The 27,886-nt window shown below is 37.9% G+C and overlaps 1 protein-coding gene and 1 pseudogene across 1 annotated transcript in view; both read right to left on the reverse strand.

Moving 5' to 3' along the window:
* Positions 1-27,886, reverse strand: part of KCNH8 (potassium voltage-gated channel subfamily H member 8) — a 387,230-nt gene that overhangs the window by 273,892 nt on the left and 85,452 nt on the right. The window lies entirely within an intron of this gene.
* Positions 22,218-23,450, reverse strand: LOC113609326 (farnesyl pyrophosphate synthase pseudogene; annotated as a pseudogene).

Genomic DNA, 27,886 nt, shown 5'->3' on the forward strand with positions numbered 1-27,886 from the left:
GTTCTAATTTCATTCTTTTACACATGGCTGTCTAGTTTTCCCAGCACCACTTATTGAAGAAACTGTCTTTTCTCCATTGTGTATTCTTGCCTCCTTTGTTGTGGGTGGATTAACTGACCATAAGTGCATGGGATTATTTCTGGGCTCTCTATTCTGTTCCACTGATCCATGCATCTGCTTTTGTGCAAGTATCATACCGTTTTGATTACTGTGGCTTTGTAGTATAGTCTGGAGTCAGGGAGTGTGATTACTCCAGCTCTGTTCTTCTTTCTAAATTTTGTTTTGTCTATTCAGGGTCTTTTGTGTTTCCATACAAATTTTAATATTATTTGTTCTAGTTCTGTGAAAAATGCCCTTGGTATTTTGGTAGTTTGCTTTGGCTATTTGGGGTCTTATGTGGTTCCATATAAATTTTAAGATTAATTTTCTTATTTCTGTAAAAAATACTATTGGAATTTTTATATGGATGGCATTAAATTTGTCTTTCACCTCCAGGTTAAATTTATACATAGGTATTTTATTCTTTTTGATGCAACTGAAAATGGGATTGTTTTCTTAACTTCTCTTTCTGATAGTTTGTTATTAGTGTATAGAAACTCAAAATATTTGTGAATTAAATTTGTATCCTGCAACTTTACTGAATTCATTTATTCTAACAGTTTTTTTGATGGAGTGTTTAGGGCTTTCTATATATAATATCATGTCATCCACAAATAGTGACACTTTCACTTCTTCTTTTCCAATTTGTATACCTTTTATTTCTTTTTCTTGTCTAATTGCCCTGATGAGGACTTCCAACATTATGTTGAGTAAAAGTGGCCAGAGTGGGCATCCTTGTCTTGTTCTTGATCTTAGAGGAAAAGCTTTTAGCCATTCACTATTGAGCGTAATGTTAGCTGAGGGTTTGTCATATATGGCCTTTATTATGTTGAGGTATGTTCCCTCTATACCCACTTTGTTGAGAGTTTTTATCATAAATTGTTGTTGGATTTTGCCAAATGCTTTTTCTGCATTTATTGAGATATCATGATTTTTATTCTTCATTTTGTTAATGTAGTGTACCACATTGACTGATTTGAGGATGTTGAGCCATCCTTGCATCCCTGAAATAATACCCACTTGATGATGGTGTATGATAATTTTAATGTATTGTTGAATTTGGTTTGCTAATATTTTGTCGAGGACTTCTATATGTAAATTCATCAAGAATATTGGCCTGTAATTTCCTCTGCTTGTGGCATCCTTCTCTGGTTTTGGTATCAAGGTGATGATGGCCTTATAAAATAAGTTTGGAGGAGTTCCCTCCTCTTCTGTTTTTTGAAAGACTTTGAGAAGGACTGGTATTATTCTTCTTTGAATGTTTGGTAGAATTCATCAGTGAAGGCTTCTCGTCCTTGATTTTGTTTTTTTGAGAGGTTTTTGATTACTGATTAAATCTGCTTACTAATCATTCTGTTGAGACCTTCTATTTCATAATGATTCAGTCTTGGTAGACTGTATGTTTCTAGGAATTTATCAGTTTCTTCTAGGTTGTCCAATTTGTTGGCATATAATTGTTTATAGCAGTCTCTTACGCGTCTTTGTACTTCTGTGGTATCAGATGTAACATCTCCTCTTTCATTTCTGATATTGTTTATTTAAGTCCTCTCTCTCTCTCTCTCTTTTTTTTTTTTTTTTTGGTAAGTCTAGCTAAAGACACCAATTTAGTTTGCCTTTTCAAATATCCAGCTCTTAGTTTTAATAATCTTCTCTATTATCTTTTTAGTTTCTATTTCTTTTATTTGTGCTCTGATATTTATTATTTCCTTTGTTTTTAAGTCTATTTTGTCTAAGTATAGTTACCCCAGCTTTCTTTTGACTTCCATTTGTGTGAAACATCTTTTTCATCCCTTCACCTTCAGTCTGTGTGTGTCCTTATATCTAAAGTGAGTCTCTTGTAGACAACATGTAGATTTATTTTTAAATTCATTCAGGCACTCTATGTCTTTTGATTGGAGAATTTAGTCCAGCAAAAGCCTATATGAAGACCTTTTATCAGGTAAGAAAAAGTCCAATTTTTTCAAACCACTGATATTTGCATTTTCTGGTATTTGAAGCTAAAAGTATTCCTAACTGAAACATACATTATCATGAATATTTCCCCATTTATTCCTGTTTTTATAACCATAATTTGAATGGAGATATAATAATCATTGTATCAAAAGTAACTTATCTAAACCTCCATTCTGAGAGTTATATGTGTTTGCGGGGGGGAACTTTCTAGGTCTGCTTCTTAAAAAAGTTTTTGCTGTTAGTAAAAATTAAAGTTAGTATTTTGGAATACATCTTCTGGAATAAAAAAATACTATGATACCCTCTTCTCATCTACTGCTTAGACACTTATTGATACTAAATGACCTTAAATACTTGTACCAAATTCTATAATTTCCAACAAAAGTCCATTGAGGGAAAAACCTAAGATGTTTATCTCATGATATAAATGTATGCTATGAACTAGCATCATCCTAAACACTATTTTTTCCTCTGTTTTTATATTAACTACAATTTTAGAGAGAGGGAGGTTAGGTAATTGGTTCCTCTGCCCTTATAAAGGCTCTTCTTCCTCTGTGTTATTCATCCACAGTGGGAAAGCAAGACACATTTGCTCAGCATGTGGTTATATAATCACAAAAAGAGAGTTTTTATTCTATACAAATAAGAAATTCTCAGAAAGGGGTGCAAGTGTCTGCAAAAACAAAGACTTGGATAATCTCTACTTCCTGTTTTTTTCCTTCCTTTTTTAGTTTGTTTTATGATTTTCCAGTCATTATTTTCTCAGTCTAGAGATGAGAAAAGTATACCATTTCATACATTCGCAGCATTACCACAGAGATGAGAGACCAATCTTGTTCTAGGTTTGTCCAGGAAGCAGAAGCAAGGTCCATGGACAGACATTATAAGAAAAAAGATTTCATCTCTGCATGAATATGATTGTATCTAATAGCTAAGGCGGCCCAAAAGATCACAGGCTACCTCAAATACAGTGAGTTTCCTATTATCAAGACTACTCATACTGAGATGATTGACTGACACAAATACTATAGAAAGGGGACCACAGTGAGCAGCAAAAGCTTGGCCTAGACGACTTCTAAGACCAATAACAAAAATTTAAGAAATAATCTTGCCATGCTTTGTTGAAGGGTTTCCTCCAACCAAGCCCTGAATTCTGGAGATCTTAACTTTTAAATATAGAAATAAAGTATTCAAACACAAGTGCTAAATTTCTCATCATAAAATTTTATAATATATATGTATATATAAATTATTATAAATACATGTATGTACTTATCGCTTAACCAACGGTCTCAAAATGGACTCTTTAATCACATTTTTCCTAAGCAAAAGAGATATTATTTGGATTTAAATCGTTTTGAAACAAAAGATACACACACACACACACACACACACACACAGGCCCTGGATGTACATTACATCTTGATCCTGTTCTGGGTTCCGCACTGGCGCATGAACTTTGATCTATCAGAGCTGATGTACTCATTGCACAGATTTCTCAGTGTTGCTGTTTGCATTTCCACTCAGCTCAGTCTGTAAAGGATCAGTCTGTACAGGATCTTCGTTGCCTGCATTTATATGACCCTAATTATTTACTGATATCTGCTTCTGCATAAATTCATGTAAATCATTGAAATCAAGAAATGCACTGCTATATAATAAATGTGTCTGCTATGGCTGCCCTCTAATATTTGAGTGTGGGTTCTTGTGCTGATGTAAAGGGCAGGGTTTTATAGCCCATCATGACTTTCGGAGAGAAGAATCAGGGTTGCCACATGCAATTCAAACTTGTCCTGAACAAGTTTGTCTGACTGAGGGCTGGCTGTGTGGGGACTTAAATCCTGCTTGCCCTCAGCTCACCAAGCCATGAGCCCTGGTATTGGGTCATGTCCACTGGACTTATGACCTCCCATCAAATGGGATTTCCAGAAGATTTACAAATAATAATCATAGACACAAATGAAAAAAGCCTATACAGCTCTTTGTTTCATTAACATGCATTATTCAACTTGACCATGAAAGATGAATCTATAGCCTATAATCTCATACCATTCTATAGTACAGATAAAAATAATGAAATATAAATAAGTGACTTCCAAAGGAATTAGTCAAAGGAGAATAATAAAGTCAAGTTCAACTGGCTTTTAATCCAACTGATTTTTTAATCAATTGTAATAAAACATTGTTAGCATGATATATGTGTAGCATAAAGGATATTGAGGTTTATTATATTACAAAAAAGTATGAATAATTTCTATATTTCAAGCTTACTCCTTTTTATTTTTTTTCTTGTCTTGTCTTAGATATCTCTGTTTAGTCATGTTCTATGTGAACACCTATTAATAGAGACCATGCCATTATAAGTCTACAGTTTGGGTGAATAATTTTATGAATTGCCTCATCTCAACGTTATACCATATCTTCGTTTGTTGGATTCTGAGAAATGGGCCTATACAATGGTTAGAGTGTTAACAGTTTTACCTAATTCTGTATGTGATATTGCGATTTACAATAACAAATATATATTTGGTCTTCCTGGAACAGAGCTCCTAAAACTCTTGTAATTTCCGAATCAATAAGAGCAATGGGGTAATCTTTTGCTAAAATATTTGTTCTCAAATAGCTCCAAAGTGAAAGTGATAAAGGTGAGAGGAGTGCCTTGTTATTCATAACAAGCCCCTTTCAACCTCACCTGAGTTTGTTAATGAGGTGACTTTCAGAAAGCCCCTAAGGATGGCGGCTGGTTGCTGGTGGAGCCAACCATGTGATTAGAAGGTTGGGACTTTCGGCCCCTACCCCACCTCCAGGGAGGGGAAAGGAGCTGGAGGTTGAACCAATCCCCCATTGCGAATGATTTAATCAATCGTGCCTACATTACGATGCCTCCATAAAAACCTAAAAGGACTGGATTGGAAGTGATTTGGGGTTGGTGACCTGTAGAGGTGCTGGGAGAGTGGCACACCAGGCGGGCATGGAGGCTCTGTGCCCCCTGCGTCTCTTTCATAAGGCTGTTCCTGAGTTATATCTTTTACACTAAATGGATAATCTAGGATGTCAAATATTTTCCTGAGCTATATGACCTGCTCTAGCAAATTAATTGAGCCCAGGGAGGAAGTTGTTAAGAATCTCTGATTTATGGCAAGTGAGTCAGAAGAGGAGGTGACAACCAGGACTTGGGATTGACATCTGAAGCAGGGAAGCAGGGGCAGTCTTGTGGCCTGAACCCCCAACCTCTGGGATCTGATGTTAAATCATAGGACACCCAGCTGGTGTGGCTGATTTGCTTGATGTATAGAAAAACCCACACATTTGGTATCACAGTGAAGTGTAGTAGGAAAGTAAAGGAGAAATCTCAGGAGTGTTCTTTCCAAATCACTAGAAGAATTACAGATTAGTTTTCTCCAGTCTTAGCTTTTCTGTCTCTCTTACGTACCAGATTTTAACCAGCTCGCTCTTACCCCACCTTCAACAGATGCAAACATGCACCACACATAACAGTGTTTTCCTGTTCTCCTGCCTCCCCAGCAAAAGGCTTTAGAAATGCACCATAAAAATATTAACAGGATGGAGAGGGAGTGAGTAAAAGGGTGACAGAAGAAAAGAGTAGATAGTATGTGATTTAACAAGTATGTCTATCCACACCTTTCTTGCTGTTGTTAGCCAAAGAGTTGCACAGACCTAACCTCACCCAAAGGAAGACTTCTAGAATGATTCAGAGAGAGAGACCAGCTATTTCTATGAAGCCCCTACAGCCTCAGTATTCCACACGGGAGAGCTATGGAAATACCTCTGGAGAATCTATGGAGCCATTATTTTACTATTAACAGATTCTCATGTTTTTATACTGGGAAGTGTGGGACTGTGTTACAACAGATTTACATAGATGGTTGGTTATATGGTTTTTATTATTAAATATTCAAATGTAAAAATTAAAGAGAGTAATGTGAACAACACCTAGGTACATATCCTCCAGAATTAATGAATATTTAAATCTTTCCAGATTCATTTTTCATTTTACAATGTTAGAGATGCAGTTGACTTGCCTTCCTCAATGTTAGTCCCTCTCATCTTTCCCCAGAAACACACATAATTCTGGAGTGGACATGTATCCAACTCATCTTTGTTTTTACATTTCCATCGTGCTTTTTGTGTGTGTATTTAAACAGCATACAGAAAAGTTTTATGTGTTTCTAAAATTTACAAAAAACTGTATCATTCCTGATGGATCATCTTGAAGTCTGTTCCCCCCCCCCCGCCAGTAAATTTTGTTTTTGAGACCTATTTACATTGATAAATGTATATCTTATTTATTTCATTTTAACTACTCTACTGTAGGCATACACCACAGTTTATCTATTCCTCTAAGGACGGATATTTAACTAATTTTCTTCCTTCCTTCCTCCCTCCCTCCTTCCCTTCCTTCCTTCCTTCTTCCCTCCCTTCCTTTCTTTTCTTACAGTAAACAAAGAAGCAAAGCACATAAGCATGAGTGCCAGAGTTTCTAAAAGTTCAGTTATCTTACATATATGTTTCAGAACTATAATTCAACATCTACATACACTACAAACTGATCACCACCACAAGTCTAGTTACCATCCATCACCATAGAGTTGACCCCCTTCACCCATTTTTCTCAAACCCCTTATCTTCTGGTAACCACTAGTTTGATCTCTGTATCTCTGTTTGTTTAGTTTTACTTCATTTGATTGTTTTTTTTTGTTTTTTTCAAGTCCACATAGGAGTGAAATCATACAGTGTTTGTCTTTCTCCATATCATTTATTTCACATAGCATCATATCTTCAAAGTCCATCCATGTTGTCACAAATGGCAAGATTTCATTCTTTTTATGGCTGAATAGTGTTCCAGTGTGTATATATACCTCAACTTCTTTATCCATTCATCCATTGATGGGCCCTTAGGCTGTTTCCATATCTTGGCTATTGTAAATAACACTACAATGAACATAAGAGTGCATACATATTTGCAAATTAGTGTTTTCATGTACTTCAGATAAATACCCAGAAGTGAAATATCTGGGTCATATGGTAGTTCTATTCTTAATTTTTTGAGGATACCCCATATTGTTTTCCATAGTTGCAGCACCAAAATACACCCTCACAAACAGTGTATAAGAGCTCCCTTTTCCCCACATCCAACACTTGTTATTACATGTTTTTTCAATAGCAGTCACTCTAAAATGTGTGAGGTGATATCTCACTATGGTTTTGATTTGCATTTCCCTAATAATTAGTGACACTGAAAATTTTTTCATGTATGTTGGCCATCTGTCTGTCTTCTTTGCAAAAATACCTATTCAGATTCTCTGCCCATTTGGGTTGTGTTTTTGTTGTTGAGTTGTGTCAGGTTTTTTTTTTTTAATATATTTTGGATATTAGACCCTTATCAGAATATTATTTGCAACTATCTCCTTCCATTCAGTAGGTTGCCTTTTCTTTTTGTTGATGGTTTCCTTCACTGTGCAAGTGCTTTTTATTTTGATGTAATCCCATTTGTTTACTTTTGCTTTTGTTTCCCTTGCCTTTGGAGTCATATCCATGAAAACATCATAAAACTGATGTCAAAGAGGTTACCATTTATGTTTTTTCTAGGAATTTTATGGTTTCAGGTCTTACATTCAAGGCTTTAATCCATTTTGAATTAATTTTGTTGTATGGCTTAATATAGTGTTCTAGTTTCATTCTTTTGCTCATAGCTGTCCAGTTTTCCCAACACCATTCATTAAGAGACAATCCTTTCTCCACTCTTTGTTCTTTATTCCTTTGCCAAAAACTTAATTGTCCAAATATGTGTGGGTTTATTTCTGGACTCTCTATTCTACTCATTGATCTGTGTGTCTGTTTTTGTGTCAGTTACCACACAGTTTTGATTATTATAGCTTTGTAATATAGTTTGAAATCAGGAGTGTGATACCTCTAGCTTTGTTCTTCTTTCTCAAGATTTTTGGCTACTTGAGATCTTTGTAGGTCCATACAAATTTTAGAATTACTTGTTCTATTTCTGTGAAATACACTGTTGGAATTTTGATAGGAAATGCATTGACTCTGCAGATTGCTTCGGGTAGTATGAAAAATAAAATGAGTAAAAATATGAATGAATAAAAATATGATTCTTCCAATCCATGAACATGGAATATCTTTCCACTTATTTGTATCTTCTTAAATTTCTTTAATCAGCATCTTGTAGTTTTCAGTATAGAGGTCTTTCACTACCTTGGTTAAATTTATTCCTAGGTGTTTTAGTCTTTTTGATGCCATTGCAAATGAGATTGTTTTCCTAATTTCTCTTTCTGATGGTTATTAGTATATAGAAACACCACAGATTTCTATAAATTTGTATCCAATGACTTTACTGAATTTGTTTATTAGTTCTAACAGGTTTTTGGTGGAGTCTTGAGGATTTTCTATATAAGTGTCATGTCATCTGCAAATAGTGATAGTTTTACTTCTTTTCCAAGTTGGATTCCTTTTATTTTTTCTTGCCTTTATTTTTACTTGCCTAATTGCTGTGGCTAGGACTTCAAAGCTATGTTGAATAAAAGTGGCTAGAGTGAGTATCCTTGTCTTGTTCTTGATCATAGAGGAACAGCTTTCACCTTTTCATTGTTGGTGTAGTGTTAGCTGTAGGTTTGTCATATATGGTCTTTATTATGTTGAGGTAAATTCCCTCAATATCAACTTTGTTGAACGTTTTTATTAAAAATGGATGTTAAATTTGTTAAATGCTTTTTCTGCATCAACTGAGGTGATATGATTTTTATCCTTTGTTTTATAAATGTGGTGTATCATATTGACAGATTATCACATATTGAAACATCCTTGCATCTCTGGAATAAAACCCACCTGATCTTGGTGTATGATTCTTTTAATGTATTGTTTGCTAATATTTTGTTTAAGATTTTGCATCTAAATCATCAAGATTATTGTCACATAATTTTTTTTTGAAGTGTCCTTGTCTGTTTTCTGATTCAGGGCTTCATAAAATATGTTTGGAAGATTTGCCTTCTCTTCAATTTTTTTGAAAAATTTGAGAAGAATAGGTATTAAATTTTCTTTGAATGATTTGTAGAATTCTCCAGTGAAGTCCTCTGGTAATGGACTTCTGCTCTTTGGGAAACTTTTGATTAATGATTCAATCTCCTTACTAGTAATTGGTCTATTTGGTTTTTCTATTTCTTCATGATCCCGTCTTGGATGATTGTATGTTTCTAGGAATTATCCTTTTCTTCTAAGTTGTTCAATTTGGGGGTTGATAATTGTTCATAATAATCTCATAATCCTTTGTATTTTTGTGGTATCAGTTGTAACATCTTTTTTACTTCTATGTCCTCTCTTCTTGTTTCTTGGTTAGTCTGTCTAAAGGTTTGTCAATTTTGTTTATTTTTTCAAAGATCCAGCTCTTATTTTCATTGACCTTTTCTACTGTTTTTTGGGGTTTTTTTGTCTCTATTTCATTTATTTCCACTCTGATCCTTATTATTTCCTTTCTTATAATATTGTGCTTTGGTTGTTTGTCTTTTTCTAGTCCCTGAAGGTGTAAAGTTAGGTTGTTTATTTAGAATTTCTCTTGTTTCTTAAGGTTGGCCTGTATTGGTCTGAATTTCTCTGAGATCCACTTTTACTGCTATGGATTACAAAAATCCCATAGATATTTGATACATCATATTTCTGTTGTCATTTGTCTGTAGGTATTCTTTTTTTTTGATATCTCTTTTGATTTCTTAGATGACCCATTGGTTGTTCAGTTGTTTAATCTCCGTATTTTTTTTCTTGTGATTGATTTCTAGTTTTATTCAATTGTGGTCGGAGAAGGTGTCTGATATAACTTCAATCTTCTTGAATTTATTGAGACATGTTTTGTGACCTAACATGTGATCAATCCTGGAGAATGTTCCATGTGCACTGGAGCAGAATATGTATTCTTCTGCTTTTGGATGGAATGTTCAATACATATCTATTAAGATCATCTGGTCTAACATCATTTGAAGGCAATGTTTCCTTATTGATTTTCTGTCTGGATGATCTATCCATTGATGTAAGTGGGTTGTTAAAATCCCCTACTATTATTCTACTGCTTTCAGTTTCTCCATTAAGCCTGTTAATTTGGCCATGTATGTCTTACTGCTCCTTAGTTGGGTGCATATACATTTATAATTGTTATATCTTTTGGCTAATTTGACCTCGTTATCACAATGTAATGACCCTCTTTTTCTTTCAGTGCAGTCTTTGTTTTAAGGTCTATATTGTCTGCTGTGAGTATAGCTACTCTAGCTTTCTTTTCATTTCTTTTTGCTTGGAATATCTTTTCCCATCCCTTCACTTTCAGTCTTTCTTTTTTTGAAGTAAATCTCTTTTAGGCAGCATATACATATGCCTTTAAAAAAAAAAAATCCATTCAGCCCCTCTATGTCTTTCCATTAGTGAATTTAGTACATTTACATTTAGTCCATTTGCATAATGGCATAGAGTTAATTGTTTTCTAGCTGTTTTTGTAGTTCCCCTCTGTTCCTTTCTTCTTCTCTTGTTCTCTTCCCTTGTGCTTTGGTGGTTTCCCTTAGTGTTATGGTTATGTCCCTTTCTCATTATCTTTTGTGTATCTACTACAGGCTTTCGCTTTGTGCTTACCATCATATTGACATATAACAGACTATATATTTAACAGTCTATTTTTAAGTTGACAGCAAGTTTGGGTGCATTCTAAAACTCAAAATTGTTACTACATGCCCCCTCCAAATGGTCTGTGTTTTGATGTCACATTGTACCTCTTTGTATTTTCTGTATCCCTTAACTAATTATTGTAGTTGTAGTTATTTTTACTACGTTCATCTTTTAAACTTCATACCAGCTCTATAAGTGATTAATCACTACCTTTACTATACATTTACCTTTACCAATGAGATTTTTACTTTAATGGGGTTTTTTTTGTTACTAATTAGTGCCCTTAGAAGTCCCTTTAGCATTTCTTGTAAGGCCATTTTAGTGGTAATGAACTTCTCTAGGTTTGCTTGTCTGAAAAATTCTTTATCTCTCTTCCAACTCTGAATGATAACCTTTCAGGGTAGAGAATTCTAGGTTGGAATGTTTTTGCTTTCAGCACTCTGAATATGTCATGTCACTCTCTTCTACCCTATAAAGTTTCTGCTGAAATATCTGTGGATAGCTTTATAAGATTTTCCTTGTATATAACAAGTTATTTTTTTCTTGCTGCTTTTAGGATTCTCTCTTTAACTTCTACAGTTTTAATTATAATGTGTCTTGGTGTGTGTGTCTTTGGGTTCATTCATCTTATTTGAAACGTCTGGGCTTCTTGGACCTGGATATCTGTTTCTTTCCTCAAATTAGGGAATTTTAGAGCCATTGTTTATTTCATTTTTTTCTGGTCCTTTCTCTCTCTCCTCTTTCTGGGGCCCCTATAATGTGAATGTTATTCGGCTTGATGTTGTCCAAAAGGTCCCATACAGTACCCTTACTTTTATTTAATTCTTTTTTCACTTTTCTGCTGTCTGGGTGAATTCCAATGTTTTGTCTTTCAGCTCACTGAATCATTCTTTACCTCATCCAGTCTGTATTTGAACACCCTGAGTGTATTTTTCAGGACAATTATAACTTCTATTTGGTACTTTCTTATATTTTCTGTCTCTTTGTTGAACTTCCCACTGTGTTCATACAGGCTCCCAGGCTCAGTGAACATCTTTATTACCATTATTTTGACTCTTTATAGGATAGATTGCTTATCTCTGTTTCATTTAGTTCTTTTTTCTGAAGTTTTGTCTTGTTCTTTCAATTGAAACATATTCCTCTCTCTCCTCATTTTGCCTAAGTCTCTGTGTTTTTTCCTACTTATTAGGTAAATCAGCTATCTCTACCATTCTTGAAGGACTGGCCTTATTTAGAATATAAGTGGGACTTAGAAATGCAATCCCACCTGGCCACCAGAACCAGGCACTCTAGGGGTCCCCTATGTGTGCTGTGTGTGTCTTCCTATAGTGGTGGGGCCAGGACTACTGCTGCAGCATAATGCTGGGCAGGGCTGGCCTCCAGACACACTGTGGGCCCAGTCACAGCTGCTGTGGGAACACTGTTCAACCAGCTGTGAGTCCTGGCAAAGGCACAAGGGTAAGCAGGGCTGTCAGCAGGCCATACCCACTAGCACTAACAGATTAGTGGGAGAATTCTAAAACAGTGCCCACCAGTGCTGGTGTTAGCAAGGCAGCCTGAGATAACAAAACTTGTTTCCACCAGTGTCTCAGTCCCTGGCGAGGTTCCCACCTGGTTCCTGCCTCTCCAGCAAATGCTTCAAAATTAGTAAGTGGGTTCCCTTCACTTACATCCTCTGCTTTTCAGTCTGGTGCTTTTGCACTGGTTTTTGGATCAAGTGTGTCTGTGCTCAAGATTTTTAAGACTAAGCTTTCCATCCCCTGAAGTTCTATACTTTTCCTGGATTTTCAAAGCCAGTTGTTTTTGGACGCTCATCTCTCCTGTGCAAAATCTAGGAGTTGGGGTGCCTGAAGTGGAGTTTGAGTTCCTCCTTTCTCAGGGCAAAGATCCATACTTTTGAGATTTCTCTCAATGTGGATCACCACAGCTGGGGTGTGGTTTTATCCTTGGTGAGACCTTGTCTCTGCCTCTCCTACCTGTCTTGATGCTGTCTTCTTACCTTTTGTTGTGGAGGCTCTGTTTTCAGGTCCCTTTTCAAGAGAGTTATCCCATATGTAGTTGTAGATTTGCTTTATCCTTCGGAGGAGGTGCATTCAGGACCTTCCTATCCTGCCACCTTGAACCTTCCTCCCTCTCTTATCTTACATTTTTAATAGTAAATTCAATAACCTTTCTTTTTTACCTTTTTTAAAATTGAAGTATAATTTGTTTACAGTGTTGTGTTAGTTTCAGGTGTTCCACAAATTGATTCAGTTACATATACATACATACATTATACACAAACACACACACACACTATATATATATATATATATATATATATATATATATATATATATATATTCTTTTTTGGCTTCTTTTCCATTATAGATTATTACAAGGCATTGAGTCTAGTTCCCTGTGCTGTATGGAATGTCCTTGTTGTTTACCTACTTTATATGTAGTGGTGTGCATCTGTTAATGCCAAACTCCTAATTTATCCTATCCCCACCTCTATCAGCTTCGGTAACCATAAGTTTGTCTCCTATGTCTGTGAGTCTATTTCCGTTTTATAAATAAGTTCATTTGTATCGTTTTTTTTAGATTCCACATATAAGTGATATCATATAGTATTTGTCTGACTTCACTTAATATGATAATCTCTAGGTCCGTCCATGTTGCTACAAAAGGTATTATTTCATTCTTTTTTATGACTAATAGTCCATTGTGTATATATACCACATCTTCTTTATCCATTCATCTGTTGATGGACATTTAGGTTGCTTCCATGTCTTGGCTATTGTAAATAGTGCTGCTACGAACATTGGGGTGCACATATCTTTTCGAATTAGAGTTTTCTCTGGATATATGCTCAGAAGTGTGACCCCTGGATCATATCATAACTCTATTTTTAGTTTCTTAAGGAATCTCCATGCTGTTCTCCACAGTGGCTGCACCAATTTACTTTCCCACCAACAAGAATAGGAGGGTTCCCTTTTTTTCCACACCCTCTCCAGCATTTATTATTTGTAGACTTTTTGATGATGGCCATTCTGACTGAGGTGAGGTGATACCTCACTGTAGTTTTGATTTGCATTTCTCTAATAATTAGCAATATTGAGAATCTTTTCATATGCTTCTTGGCCATCTGTATGTCTTTGTAATAATCGTCCTATTAGGAGGCAAGAATTCATTTATTTCATTCAAAGAGCTAAATTATAACTGAACATGAGGACCTACAAAAACAGCATATGTATTTTGTAAAATATTTACCCAGCAATGAATCCCACAATTTTTACTAGGTATAATTAGCAAATTCTGCTGGTGACTCTTCTGCTACAAACTGTCCACCTACAAAAAGTCCTTCACTTACTATGGTCTCCTGAGATTGGCACCCACTCAGGGTGCTGACGGTAATGATAATATTAAATCAAAACTGTTTTCAGTACTATCAAGAGTTAACAGAGCCAGGCAGAGATGGCAGCCACTTATGATTCCAGCTTGGTTTTTGCATGGAGAAAGAAGATCAATGCATGAGGTGTAAGGAGATAAATAGCATTTGTAATGAGAACATCAGAAAATGGCCTGGTGTTGCTGATAGGATGAACTATCTAGGTTGAACAATAGAAAATTGCCATTTTGTAGGTGAAATACTGGCAATACATCAAAATAGGCTGTTACTCGTGCTTTCTGGATTTGGAATGAGCAGGACTGGTATTTTCTGAAATAGTCAAAAACTATTTCTAGGAGACCTGTAGGTTCCTAAACACGTATGACCCGCGCCAATTGAGACTTGGATGTGCTCCTTTCATATCGTATCTCTCAAATATTTAATACAACCCTCACACTCACCCTTTACCCAGGGCTGCCATCCAGAGTTGTGCATTTGCACACTTCACAAAGGATAACAACCAAAGGGCTGGTAGGGGGCTGTTGACCAGTCTTATGCCCTAAGATGCCACTTAGCACCCCCCAGGAGGTCCCTTTTTCACACTGATCTGCCCAACAGGTGTTCCTTTTTCTAATTTTCACAAAAGCGCCTTAGAGGCTATTGTAGATCATCTCTAAATTCTATGCAAGCCTGGAAATTGAAGCATAAGATGAACTGGGAAGTCAATGGTGAGGTAGGCCTTCATAGCATGTGCAGATGGCAACTCTTCTCTGTTAGATGGGACATTTGGTTTCCTTATAGCTCAAATCTTTCTATATCAAAAATCCCTCTGCTGAAATTGTTAAGAGATTTTCAGTTCTAGAGTCTGAGTGAAGAATATGGTTGGGGAAATAAAACCAAGAGTCAGATTATCTTCTTGGCAACCAAACAGAGATGACATATTCCAGTTACATTAGGACATTTGCAATCTATTGACTGAAGTTAATAAATCTGTGGGGTGTGTTTTGTTTGCTGATCACACGAGAAGCTCCCGTTTGACCATGTATTTTTCTTTAAAAAACAAAACAAAAACTTTTGTAGCACTAATTCTTCTCAACGATTCTCTTGCTAAAAACAATTTCCAACTGAGACACAGCACCAAACATCTCAAATGTATAATCAAAGATTTTAAAAGCAATTCAGCATAGTGACCTCTGACTTGATCTAAGTATTGTGTATTCACTGTGGGTGTCAAGTCTCAACTCATTGCAATTAATTTGATGTATTGATTTAATATCTCGGGCCAAGTTGTATTTACCTGGCAAGGGCAAGGTTGAAGATGATTCTGGGAGAAAAGGAATGTTTGCGAATGAACATGAGATCCTTTGATGAAACAAAAGCCTAGAGTAAGTAACCTTCACAGAATCAGACCCCAAACACCCATTATCTCAAGGCACAATCTCCCAAATTAGAGCTAATAATGATTCAGCATTGTATTGTTGGTTACTTTCATTCTGTAAAAGAATACCCTGGGGTAGAAAGGAAGCCAAGCAATAGATCTGCTCTTGTAGGCTGGTCCATTAAGAGACCTTTATTTAAACTAGGGCCAAATTACAGAGAACCATTTCACAATAATATCTACACTACCAGAAGTTCTGGAGAAAAGATGCCATCTTTCTTTTCTAATATATAAATTTACTATTACTTTTAAAATGATCTGTTCTGATCATACACATTAAGTACTAAATAAAATGTAATATGTATAAAAAAGATAATTTATATAAGGACAACCAGATCATTTTCTATCATCTTTCTTATTCATTCAAAAGAAGTTGTAGATCGTCTACAACTTCCCAAGCATTATGTATAAGAGAAATATACTGAATAAAACACAATCCCTGCCCTCAAATTATGTATTATTTAATGGGGAACATGTATGAACAGAAAGAAAAATGCAGTACATTTTGATCAGTGTCATTATAAAAGTACATGTGCATATTTTATATTGAAATATAATCAATTAAAAAAATAGGATCCCTCATTTTCAGTTAGTACAAGTTTTCCCTATGGTAGTAAATATATATTTTGAACATCATGTTACTGACTGCAAACTAGTTCATGCTTTGGATATGCTTTAATTTGTTAAACATTTTCTTACACTTGTGTGTTCAGATTATTTAAAAATTTTCACTCCTTAACTAACCTAGTAATGGACACCTTTCACATGTGTCCTAAGGCAAATTTCTAGAAGTTAAAAGTTTGGGTTCAAAGGTTAAGAACATTTTTAAAACTCCTGGCACATTATTGCAAAATTGCTTTCCAAAGAACAAAAGCACTGTGCCAAATTACATGTCTACAGGAGATGAGCCTTTTAAAAGATATAAACACAAGTACACACTAGTTCATATTCATATTGACCTTAATTTCATCAAAGTCTGAAATTTTTCTGAATGCAAACAATCTCTTTATTCTTAGGCATAAGTGAATAGATGTTTATATTACATAAAGTCTCAGAGATGATCATTGGTTTTATCTGATTACATCTATTTCAAAATTAAAACATTTTTTTAAAGCAAAAGAAGATACAATTTTTGGTATCCGTAACCAATGACATATTATGCATTTTGCTGTCACTTTTTATAACAACCATCTAAAACCATGTAGCTGAGGGCTTCCCTGGTGGTGCAGTGGTTGAGAATCTGCCTGCCAATGCAGGGGACATGGGTTCGAGCCCTGGTCTGGGAAGATCCCACATGCCGCGGAGCAACTGGGCCCGTGAGCCACAACTACTGAGCCTGCGCGTCTGGAGTCTGTGCTCCGCAACAAGAGAGGCCGCGATAGTGAGAGGCCCGCGCACCACAATGAAGAGTGGCCCCCGCTCGCCGCAACTAGAGAAAGCCCTCGCACAGAAACGAAGACCCAACACAGCTATAAATAAATAAATAAATTAATTAATTAAAACCATGTCTGATCCATCTTCTCTCATTATCAAGTCTGGTATCTGTGCTACCTGGTTCTAAGTAACGTGAAATAGTCCACTGTTTATTTACACTTCATTAATCTTCCGTTTTTAGCCTTTGCAAATATAAAATTGTGATAATCACCAATCACAAGAGAAAATTAGTCACATACATGGAAATCAAGAAAATTCTCTCTGATTTCTATAAAAAACTGGGAATAAAATTCAGTGAAACTCTCAAGTTATTAAAACACATTCTTTTGCATCAACATTTTCAACTATTTTTATGTGTGTTAAATACAAATTAATGGCAATATTATTTACTTCAACTTCTTTCCTACTTTTGAACAACTAATAACAGACAGAAGTAACAGAATCAAACAAAGACCAACATTTAGAAAGAGAATCAATTGTCCCACTAGATGAGGTAATTCTAGACTAATTTACAGCTTGACATGATAAGTGTCATGGAATTTCTTTTCTAAGAAGACACCAAATTTGGAGTTGAAAGATCTGGTTTGGCTTTTTCACTTACTAGCTGCATGACATACAGCAGTGACCTTACCTCTAAGCCTTAGTGCCCTAAACCATGAAATGGTGTAGGACTAAAATCAGTTATTGCCCATAAAAGTGGATAACACACAGTAGGTATTTTGAATATCAGTCTTTTTCATTGGTAGGCTAATTCCTTTATCCTTTCTCATAGCCCTTATTAGCCAAAGCAGTCAGGGTGGGGCTTTATTTATAACTTTCCAGCTAATGTTCTATGTTTTATCAATTTTGGAAAATAATGTGATGAATACAAATGAATACAAATGAGCTAAATATACTGGTGATGTAGAACATGAATAAATCTCCATTTTATTTGTCAATGGGGATGAATTTTTTCTAATGAGTCACAGAGCTAGCAACGGTGTGAGGAAAACATTTATCCTATTTTCCTAAATACAATATAGAATCTATTTTATGGTTTCTTCAAGCTGCTTTAAAATTTTCACATCTGTACCACTCTCCTACAAAGGGTCCCAGATGGTTATTATTTTTATTTTAAAACTCTCACGTGGTGCAAAATAATCTAGAAATTCTAATCGTACTCCATATGAGCCTAACATGATCAAGTAGAAAAAGTATAGTCTAAAGGTTAAGAATGTAGATTTTAGAGTAGGGATCAGCAAACTTTTTCTGTAAAAGACCTGAGTCTAAGTATTTTAGGCTTTGAGGGTCATCTAGTCTCACTAACACTCAACTCTGTCATAGCACGGAAGAAGTCATAGAAAATATATAAACAAGTATTGTCGTGAAATATTCTTTTCATTCTTTTGAACCATTTAAAAATGTAACCACTATTCTCTAACTCACCTGTTGTTCAAAAACAGAAGGTGAGCCAGACAGGCCTATGGGCCAGTTTCCAGACCCCTGCACCAGAGTCACACTGTTTGAACTCAAATTCTGGCTTTTCCCTTTGTGACTGTATCAACCTGAGCAAATTAGTCTCCTCCCTCCACTGAAGAGTCTAAGTTGGAAGGATAACTGCATTCATGTGACTTTGAGAGGGTCTGAAAGAGGAATACATGAAAGTGTTAGCATTATGCATGGGGGGCTGCCCCACATGGCAGCTCCCCTCCGATTCAAGCATCTTTATTTTCATAGGTATCATGTACCCTGGAAACACAAGATCCTTGAATCCTGATAGACTTGCACCCAAATCCTGATGGCTGATTGTTAACTGTGTTTCAGCTCACTAAGGTGTCACAAGGAGGCTGCAAGTTACCTGCACTTCAGGATTGATGTGAGAACCTGGTTCTCAGACTACACACTAAACGTTTTACTGAGTCTCTGGCATAAACAAGACGTTTAAAAAGTTTTGGTTACTGTTATTTTATGCTAAACTCTTTTTCCTAATCTCCATAGGGTGTAGGTAGTTGATACACTTTCTATGTCTGTACCACTTATAACACGTGTCTGTCTCTGTGTGTATCTCCTGTCAAGCTCTGTACTGAGAACAAAGCACTCATATTCAAACACAACCCATGGTTATTGTTGGGAATTCTTGAGTTCTCATGTATACATGGTTCCTAATCTGGACAACAGATCGCTTCTAGGAGCCAAAGTTCTCAATAAGGAAAAGTATCATGCAGTACCATTTACTCTCCATCCCCTCCACTTCACTGTGATATCAGAAGAGAATAAAACACTGGCCCATTTGGGGGTAAAGATCACTAATACTACAGAGAACAGAAGCTTTGCCTGCATTGGGAAGAAATGAGTAAAAGGAAGAATCAAGGACAAGAGAGGCTAAGGAAGAAACACAGAGGGAGGGAGATGTTCTGCCTGGTTTTTGAGATTAGTAGGACAACCAGATTGAGGCACCCAAAGAGTGACGTTGGCTCCGAAGGGGGATGATGATACTTCCCATGTTATGCTTGAAAGTAAGCAACAAACTCCAGCTAGCGATTTGAAGGAGTCACTGGATCTAATCCAGGCAAAAGGAGCCCAGTGAAGAATCCAGGGAAAGACTTGGAAGCACAGCGGTGAAAACAGACCCGAAGTCTTGTGGTCTAGTGGAAGTTCAGGGATGAGAAAATGGGACACTGTGGATGTTCAGACCGTACGTAAACATGCAGATCGCATGCGTGCCGGTGGTGTTTCCTGTTACTGAAAACCTTTAGGGAACATTATGAGTACTGCGTTTGCAGAGCAATGCAAAACTGCAGGGGGCGCTATTCAGACCCCTGTCTTGTAGTCTCACGTGAATGGCACCTGCTAGAGCTTTGCTGAGCACAGCCTGGAAGGCCTGAGCAAGTTAACAGCTGCCTTTCCTGCAGAGTGAACTGGTGTGTGTGTGTGTGTGTGTGTGTGTGTGTGTGTGTGTGTGTGTGTGACGTTGGAGCAGAAACCTTAATGCTAAATAAAGCATGATGCCTCCCAACGTAACTCGGTTTCTTGGTGCCAAGGCCTTATCAAGACAAGGATTATACAAACTATATCTTCTTTTGAGGGTCTTGGTCTCCACAAAATACCAAGCACGCCCTTGTAACAGTTGAGGCAAAAAGTCTCTGGGTATTCCAACTACTACTGATCAAAACACACACACGCACATTTACACACACACACAAATACATAATTATACCAAATATATGCAGACATTTTATGAAATAAATACAGTAGGTGCTGCCTTTCCCAAAGCCATCCAGCCAACACTGCTGATTGTTGAAGCACTGCTCAGTACAATCCGTATGCCCAATATGAAGGCTGTAAGAAGTTTTCAAGTTATGCCTTTACAAGATAGTATTTAGTATTTACACTATTGGAATATCTGAGACTGGAGGAAGCTTTATATGGTCAAGAAGAATTTCAAATCGAAAGGGTTATTTCAAAGTATATATTTGCCATTCCTGACAATGTGGTTTACTCAAAGTATCACTTTTCATAGGCACTGAATTCATAATAAACACCCGTGAATATACAAACAATATGCCTCACTTTAAATCACTGGCGTGTACATACACCCAACCTACGACAACAGCACGAATATTTCATGGGAGAAAATAACATAAGTATCTTAAACGTAGACATACAATTTTGTGCTAACTTTAGTTCCATGTCATGGACATAAATATTGTCTGAATCTGTCACCTATGAATGCGGGAGCCCAAGAAACAAAAGGACTTCCAGACTAGATGGGAATGCCTATTCTAGAGGATAATGATTACAAGGAACTTGCAAGTCCACATCAATAAAACACCCCACCTTCCAAAAGCCACGCAGCAAGCCAATGATTTTGGAAGCAGAATCTTACACATGAAGGGCAAGTTATTACATATAGTGAATATACACACCACATTCAGGAATCAGGGAGAAAGCTATCATTCTTAGAAGCCCTTAGGAGGAAAACAGATGTCAAAAACAATGACAACTAGGCCAATCTACTACATGCTCAAGAAGTAGTAGCTATGAAGACTGTGCCCTTGAATAGCCTACTATAGCGTGATGGGATAAAAGGATGTCTAGGCTGGGAGCCAGCAGACAAGTCTATGGCCCCACTATGCTACTGATATACTATGGGACCTCTGGTAAGTCACTTAACCTCTCTGTGCCTCAGTTTCCTTATCTGTAAAACAATGGATTGGATTTTTATGGGCCCCTGCTCTAACATTCTGTAACTCTCTTTTATCTCCTCGAATCTTCTTTCACACTAGCATTTGATTTCAAGAGTTAAGAATAAAGTCCAAACACTTAGGTTAGCATTAAATTCTCCATATTCTGACTACAGCCTTTGTCTCCATCCTTATCTTGGTCTATTCCTGAAACCACATCAATATCCCATTCGGATCCTCCTTTTCTCTCACTCTTCTGTTTTTCTTCCCTCGACTTCAGCTGAACTGTCTTTTACTCCATTCTATCATTTTCCAGAGCCACCTCTGGGTTACAGTTCTATATATCTGTCATCACTATAAGCCATAAGCCCCTCGAGGTCAGAGGCTGGGCCTTATGCAGGGTTTGTGCAGTAACCAGCAACACTTTGCCCAAAATATATCCTTGAGAGTGAATGGTGATTCTGGTCTCGGTAAAACAACAAAAGGTCTGGTTTTACTTTAATCAGTGATATATTTTGTTAAAAGTCAAAACAAGTGAGCCTTAAGAAAACTCAGTTCCTCTCACCCTTGTTGGAATGAATGCCTTTGAAAAGGAGTGAGAATTAAATGACATTTCAGATCATTATAAATGGTTTATTTATCTTTAAACACAGACTAGCCAGGATTCACAATTTTCAAGGCAAGAAAGGTTCAGGTAAACAAAATAAATGTTACCAGACTAATTATCCACAGACTGCAGAGTAACTTTTAATGAATTACGTTGTCAAGTGATTAAAACACCTAATGGCTGGAATAAGGTTAAATATTTTCTAAGGTGGAACATATAAATGTACTCACCATTGAAATGTGTCAGAATTTGCCTTTATTCAATGTCGAAGAAAAATTGGTCTCCTGTTTGAGTTAGACTACTCTATTTCCCACGTAAAAAAGCTTTACTTTGAAATTACCAAGAGAATACCCACTCCATGCCTATTAGTCTTAACAGAAATCTTGGCTGTCTTTTAAGACTGTTACACATTCTCCTACAGAGAAACACACATCAATAGAAGATGTATCACTGTAGGTCTTCCTTTTCTTTCACAGGTTAGACAATAATTTTTGGAGAGCCGCCCCTCCCCCACCCCGAGTCTCTAGGTGACTTTTTCTGCTTGTAGATCTTGTGTGCTGGCCCCAGGATGGTGGCTGGGGACAGGGGCACAGCATACTGCTCCGTGAGACCCATAAGGTAGCTGTAACTGTCCTCCTTGTGCTGCGTAAACACAGCCAGCGGATTCATCTCCTCGTCTGGCGCCTTCACCCGGGCCACCTTCTCGGCCTCCAAAGTTCTCCTGCAGGATCTGGCACTGGTCCGGAGAGGCCCGTGGCAAACACTGAACCACCAGCCAGCTGCACTTGCTGTCCTGGATGTCAGTGCCGATCTTGCCCATCACACTGGGGTCCCCAAAGAGGTCGAGGTTATCATCCTAAACCCGAAAGAACTCTCCCATCTCCAGCAGGATCTTCCTGGCATCGGTATGCTCCTTCTTCCCGTCAATGTCCACCACATACATGGCAGCAGCTATAGGAAGACAGAAGGAGTAGAAAGCTGTCTTGTATTTGACAATAGATCTGTACCTCTTTTCAGTGAATCTGCCAAGATCCACACTGTCCTGGGGGGCTGTGATGAGGTCCAGGGTCTGTCCGATCTCAGTCTGATAAGGACTCTGTAGGAAGAGCTCGATCAGGTTCAGGTAATAGGGCTGCTCCCAGCAGCAGAGCTTCAGCAGGCGGTAGATACATGCTTCCAAGAGGAAAGCATCATGAATGGCAGCCAAACCTATGCCTGGCTTCTGATACCAGCAGATCTGCCCCCCTCGGGTGAAGAATGCATCCATGAGGTTGTCTGACACCAAGAGGAAGGCTTGGAGCAGTTCCACACACCAGCCCTCAGTCATGGCCCACCGGAGACTGTCAGCATCTTGCTTCATGGGCTCCGACAGCTCCCAGAATGCTACCAGCACCGTCAAACCCCGAAGGTACTTACCTCGGATGGCACAGTACTCCAGGACCTCCTTGAGTTGGGCAATAGCATCTCCTGTCTCTGGGTGCCCAGTGTCCTCCTCAGTCAGCACCTTGACAATCTGGGATAAGTGCTGGATGAAATCCTGCCTTTCTGCATAAACGTCCAATTTCTGGTCTCCATCTATTCTGAGGGAGGAGTAAAATACTCTGTTCCCGGATGCCAGTTGCTGATTGTCACTGTAGGTCTTAATCTGCCTTTGTTACGCCCTCTGTACATCACCAAATATGATTTATGTGATTTCAGAGAACTTCCTTTACATTTCCCCATCCCTAACTCTGCATATCTTTTTAGCTCAGAAAGATATTAAAGATTAAAATATTTGATATGAAACTAGAAAGTGATATAGCAGTACAACCTTTAAAAAGGCAGACTTTTTTTTTTTTAAATTTCCCAAACAAATAGAAGAAAATGGCAAGTAAATGGTGAGCCTTCGAGGAACTGGTCTAGAAGTTTGAGGTTTCACAGTCCTAAATCGTCAAGTAAGAGTAGGAGGCACAGACGACCAGTTATAAAGTGGTTCACCATAGCAATGTGAGTTAGTACTGAATGGCTGACACAAACATTTGCTCTTAGCAGTCAACTTTGAGACCTCAAATGAAAAATAATACAATGGCATCCAATCCCAAAGAAGCACATTTAACTTACAAAATATACAAACTCAGCATGAATGTAGAGAAAGTAAATAAATAAGCAAACAATTTAAAAGAGAGGAAGAAGGTAACTTGACCATTCAGTTGGAATGGTGTCAAGACAAGCTTTTGGAAGGGCTGGGGGGAGGGACAGATTGGGAGTTTGGCATTGACATGTACACACTGCTATATTTAAAATGGATAACTGACAAGGACCTACTATATAGCACAGGGAACTCTGCTCAATATTCTGTAATAACCTAAATGGGAAAAGAACTTGAAAAAGAATAGGTACATGTATATGTAAAAAGTAAAGTAAGCTTTTAAAAAAGGTATATTGTGGCCCCAAACATAAGGCAACTATTTCATCCGAGGCTATTCAATGTCAGGGAAAATCTGACTGTGTTAGTAAAAAACAGTGTGCAGTAGACTTACTTCATAGACTTACTTCATAGACTTACTTCAATTTAATCTCAGCACAGAATTGCTGAATAATGGATGACGGTTTTTAATGTCCTATGTTTGGAATATCCCCTTCGTTAACTCTCACCCGAGTGTCAAGCAATTATTCAGTGGAATCTTGAGGGCTCCAGGGGTGTCTTCATCTCCCCCAACATCTATGAAACACAGAGTGCTAATAACTCTTCTTCTCCCTTATGGATCTGACCCATTTAAGATGCAGATAGGGATAAAGACCGTGGAATATTTGTGCCAGAACCGGAAACAGAATTGGAGATGTGGCCCCAAACCTTCGTATCATAAAATGAGGAAACTGAGACCCAAAGAAGTTCAGGGATTTGGTCCAGGTCGAAACTTGCATGGGGAGTCACTTGGGAAATCTCAGGACAGCAAATACAGGTCTTTTTTCATTTCCCAGATGGGTTTCATCCTAAAAAGTGAGCTGGAACAAATTGGATGGTAGTCATCTCACTGCAGATTTATCTGTGGTCAAGGCAGAGGTTTCAAAGGCTCTACAACTATCTTATACCTGATCTGGAAAGTTCTTCTGATCCACTTACTGTTATCAAAGCTTAGTACATCTATTTTTCTTGGAATGAAGTTTATTTAAAGCAAGAGCTGGTATTATTTGTCACATCATAGGCGTTTTTACAAGGCATTACGGATGTTCTCTGAAACCTTCACTGCAGTTATGTTGATGATTGGAAATGCCAAAAAAATTACCCTCCATACACAAACACACATGCACTAATTCTAATTAGTCAATTCTAGTTCAAGTGGAAGTAATGAAACATTTCACCATCATCTTTTTTCCCAGGAAACTAGAATATATTTTGGCTATGTAAAACACTTTTTTTATTTAAGCATCTATTATTATAGAATAAAGGCATTCTGCAAAAATGGCATTTAGCAATTCTCTCATATCTGAAAATAATTAGAAAAAACCATTTTCTCATGTAGAAATGTAATTTTCTATGTAGATGAACATAGCCCCATTTGGAAGGCAGATAGATAAGAACTCTGAGGAATTCATTGAAGCATTGAGGCTATGAAGATCTACTCAAGTTGCCTGGCTACATCTGTCCTATAATAACGGGATGCTAGTGTTATTTTTTCTTATAATACTTAGAGACTTGGTAAGTACTAATTATTTAATATCTACATATTTTTTAGAAGTTGCAGTCCATGTAGACATTACTAATATTAGCTGAAAAATGAGATTAAACTTTATTTGAGAATTTTATGCATTAGACCCCAGAAGACTTTTCAAGATGTAACAAAGGGAATTGAGAAGACGGAGGGAGGGATGATCCAGGTTTTGGAAGTCCTAAAGCTTTTTAAAACCAAGAGGAATTTTGTAAGAAAAAATATAAATACATTAGGAGTAAAGATGAAGATTCATTTAGGCTGAGAACAATCACAAAAATGACAAACTGTAAAAAGTTGACAAACACAAACGTCATAAAATCCAGAATAATAACAATGGCTGACATACCCTTTGTGATACTTTTCACGGACACTTGGCTGCCTCAGTCTGTTTCAATCCTCCTTTCTCCTCCCCAGAGAGAGAAACTAGAGAAAGCCCGTGCGCAGCAGCAAAGACCCAACACAGCCAAAAATAAATAAATAAAATAAATAAATGTATTTAAAAAAAAAAAAAAGAGGCACTACTTCCTTTCAGATGGATTCATGGGGGTGGCACCAGGACAGAGGTGCAGAGGAGACATTGTGCAGGAAACAAATGACAGGGTTTATCACCTGTGGACTGAGGGATCTGGTGTGTGGCCTCTGTCAATGTCAACTTCCTGATAGCCCTGCTGTTTGTGGATAATGTTGCCAGCCAGGAATGTGTGTGGCTGAAAAAAATCAATGGCCTCTGTGTAGCCAGGCCTTCCCTTTGAAGTCTCATCCATTTCGGGTACCTTGTTGAGACAGTTTACCTCCTGGGCCTCGTGATGTCAGAAACACCCTTCCATGCTTTCCTACAAACCACCAATCTTCCTCCTGGCTAAAGCACTGCTTAATGTGATACGTCAGCCTTTACTTTTGAAGGCCATTCATGAGTTCCAGGAAGAAACTAAACCAAAATGGTCCAGGCATGGTCCCTGCCCACCGTGCTAAGCCAGGAAGCTGGGTGGTGATGCAGCTCGGAGGCTGGACTTCAGCTGGGGCTTAAGAAACAGCCCTCGGGCATCCTGTATGTGCCAGTATCTATGCTGGTACCACAATGAAAACAAACCAGCAATGTGTAAGACACCCTTGCCCTCATTAAACTCCACATTCTATGAGGACAGAGGCTCATAAAAATACACAATATTTATGAGGGCAAAGGATGAGAACAAATAGAAAATTTTAATTTAAAATGATGCATTTTAAGACCAAGAAATGCACGGGGAGTTGCCTAGCTCCGTGGTCCTGCTGGGAATCGCTCCTGACACGGGCTACCAGAGGCCCATGAGAGAGAGGTCTTGATTATCAAGAAAACTGGATGTGACATCTGTGGGCCTTTGAAACCTCATCCACTCTAGTGAAGCCAGCTCCCAGAGCACTTTGTGGTCACTTTTGGAGCTTTCTACCTTGTTATGCTAGAAGGAAAATCACAGCAAGTCAGGACGCCTGAGTTCTCAGGCGGACCATCGGTTTCTTCCACGAGCCTCAGTGACGGCTCCTCCAATAGCTCAATGACAGTGGAAACAAGTCAAATGAGACCTCTCAGTGTCTCAGCAGAAGGGATCCGGTTTCATCTTTTATGTGGAAAATGCTCTGAGCTCCAGGAAGGGAGGGACGGCAAGGTCCCTCCACCCGCGCCCTGCTGCCCCCAGGAATTGCAATCATCATAAACGTGACATCTGGCTAAAGGTCCCAGGTGTAGGGCACTACAGGAAAGCTATGTCGTGGTGTTCAAGAAAATGGTTTAAGACATGTTATGTCCTCCTCCCACCTGCCTTACTCCAATGTATGAAAGGCATGCGCCTCTATGACTAAACCAACTGATAAAGAAAAAGGAGAAAGCTACACACATTTTTTCCAGCTGCTGTTATGCTCCAAGTACTGCTGTTCTAGGTGTATGGAATAAATCAGAGGAGGAAACAGACCAAGTGCCCCTCGTTGGGCTTACATTCCAGTGTCAGCGTTGGGGGAGGACAAACAACAAAACTAGTAAATAAGCAAATTACCGAGTATGTTAGAAGGTGGTGAGTACTGCAGAAAAACAATAGATCAGGGAGACTGGGGGGCAGGGTGGGGAAGAGGGGAGATGATATGATTTTAAAGGGTATGATCAGGGGAGGGAGGCATTACTGAGAAAAGTATATTTGAAGACAGCCTTGAGAAGGGGGCCGTTCGTGAGCCCTGTGGGCAGTTGGGATGCAAGGATGTTCCAGGCAGAGGGAACAGACAATGCGAAGGCCTTAGGGCAGAGACACACCCAAGTATTCACAGGACAGCAACAAGGGCAGCGTGACGCCTCACCGGGGGCAAGGGAGAGCACAGTAGTTCTGTGGCTTGAATTGTGTCTCACCAAAATGCATATGCTGAAGTCCTAACTCCCAGTACTTCACAGTGTGGCCTTTCTGGGAACCAGAGCCACTGCGGATGTAGCTA

The sequence above is a fragment of the Aethalodelphis obliquidens genome, unplaced genomic scaffold (genome assembly GCF_003676395.1).
Source record: "Aethalodelphis obliquidens isolate GAN/ISIS:26980383/991018 unplaced genomic scaffold, ASM367639v1 scaffold56, whole genome shotgun sequence".
NCBI lineage: Eukaryota > Metazoa > Chordata > Mammalia > Artiodactyla > Delphinidae > Aethalodelphis > Aethalodelphis obliquidens.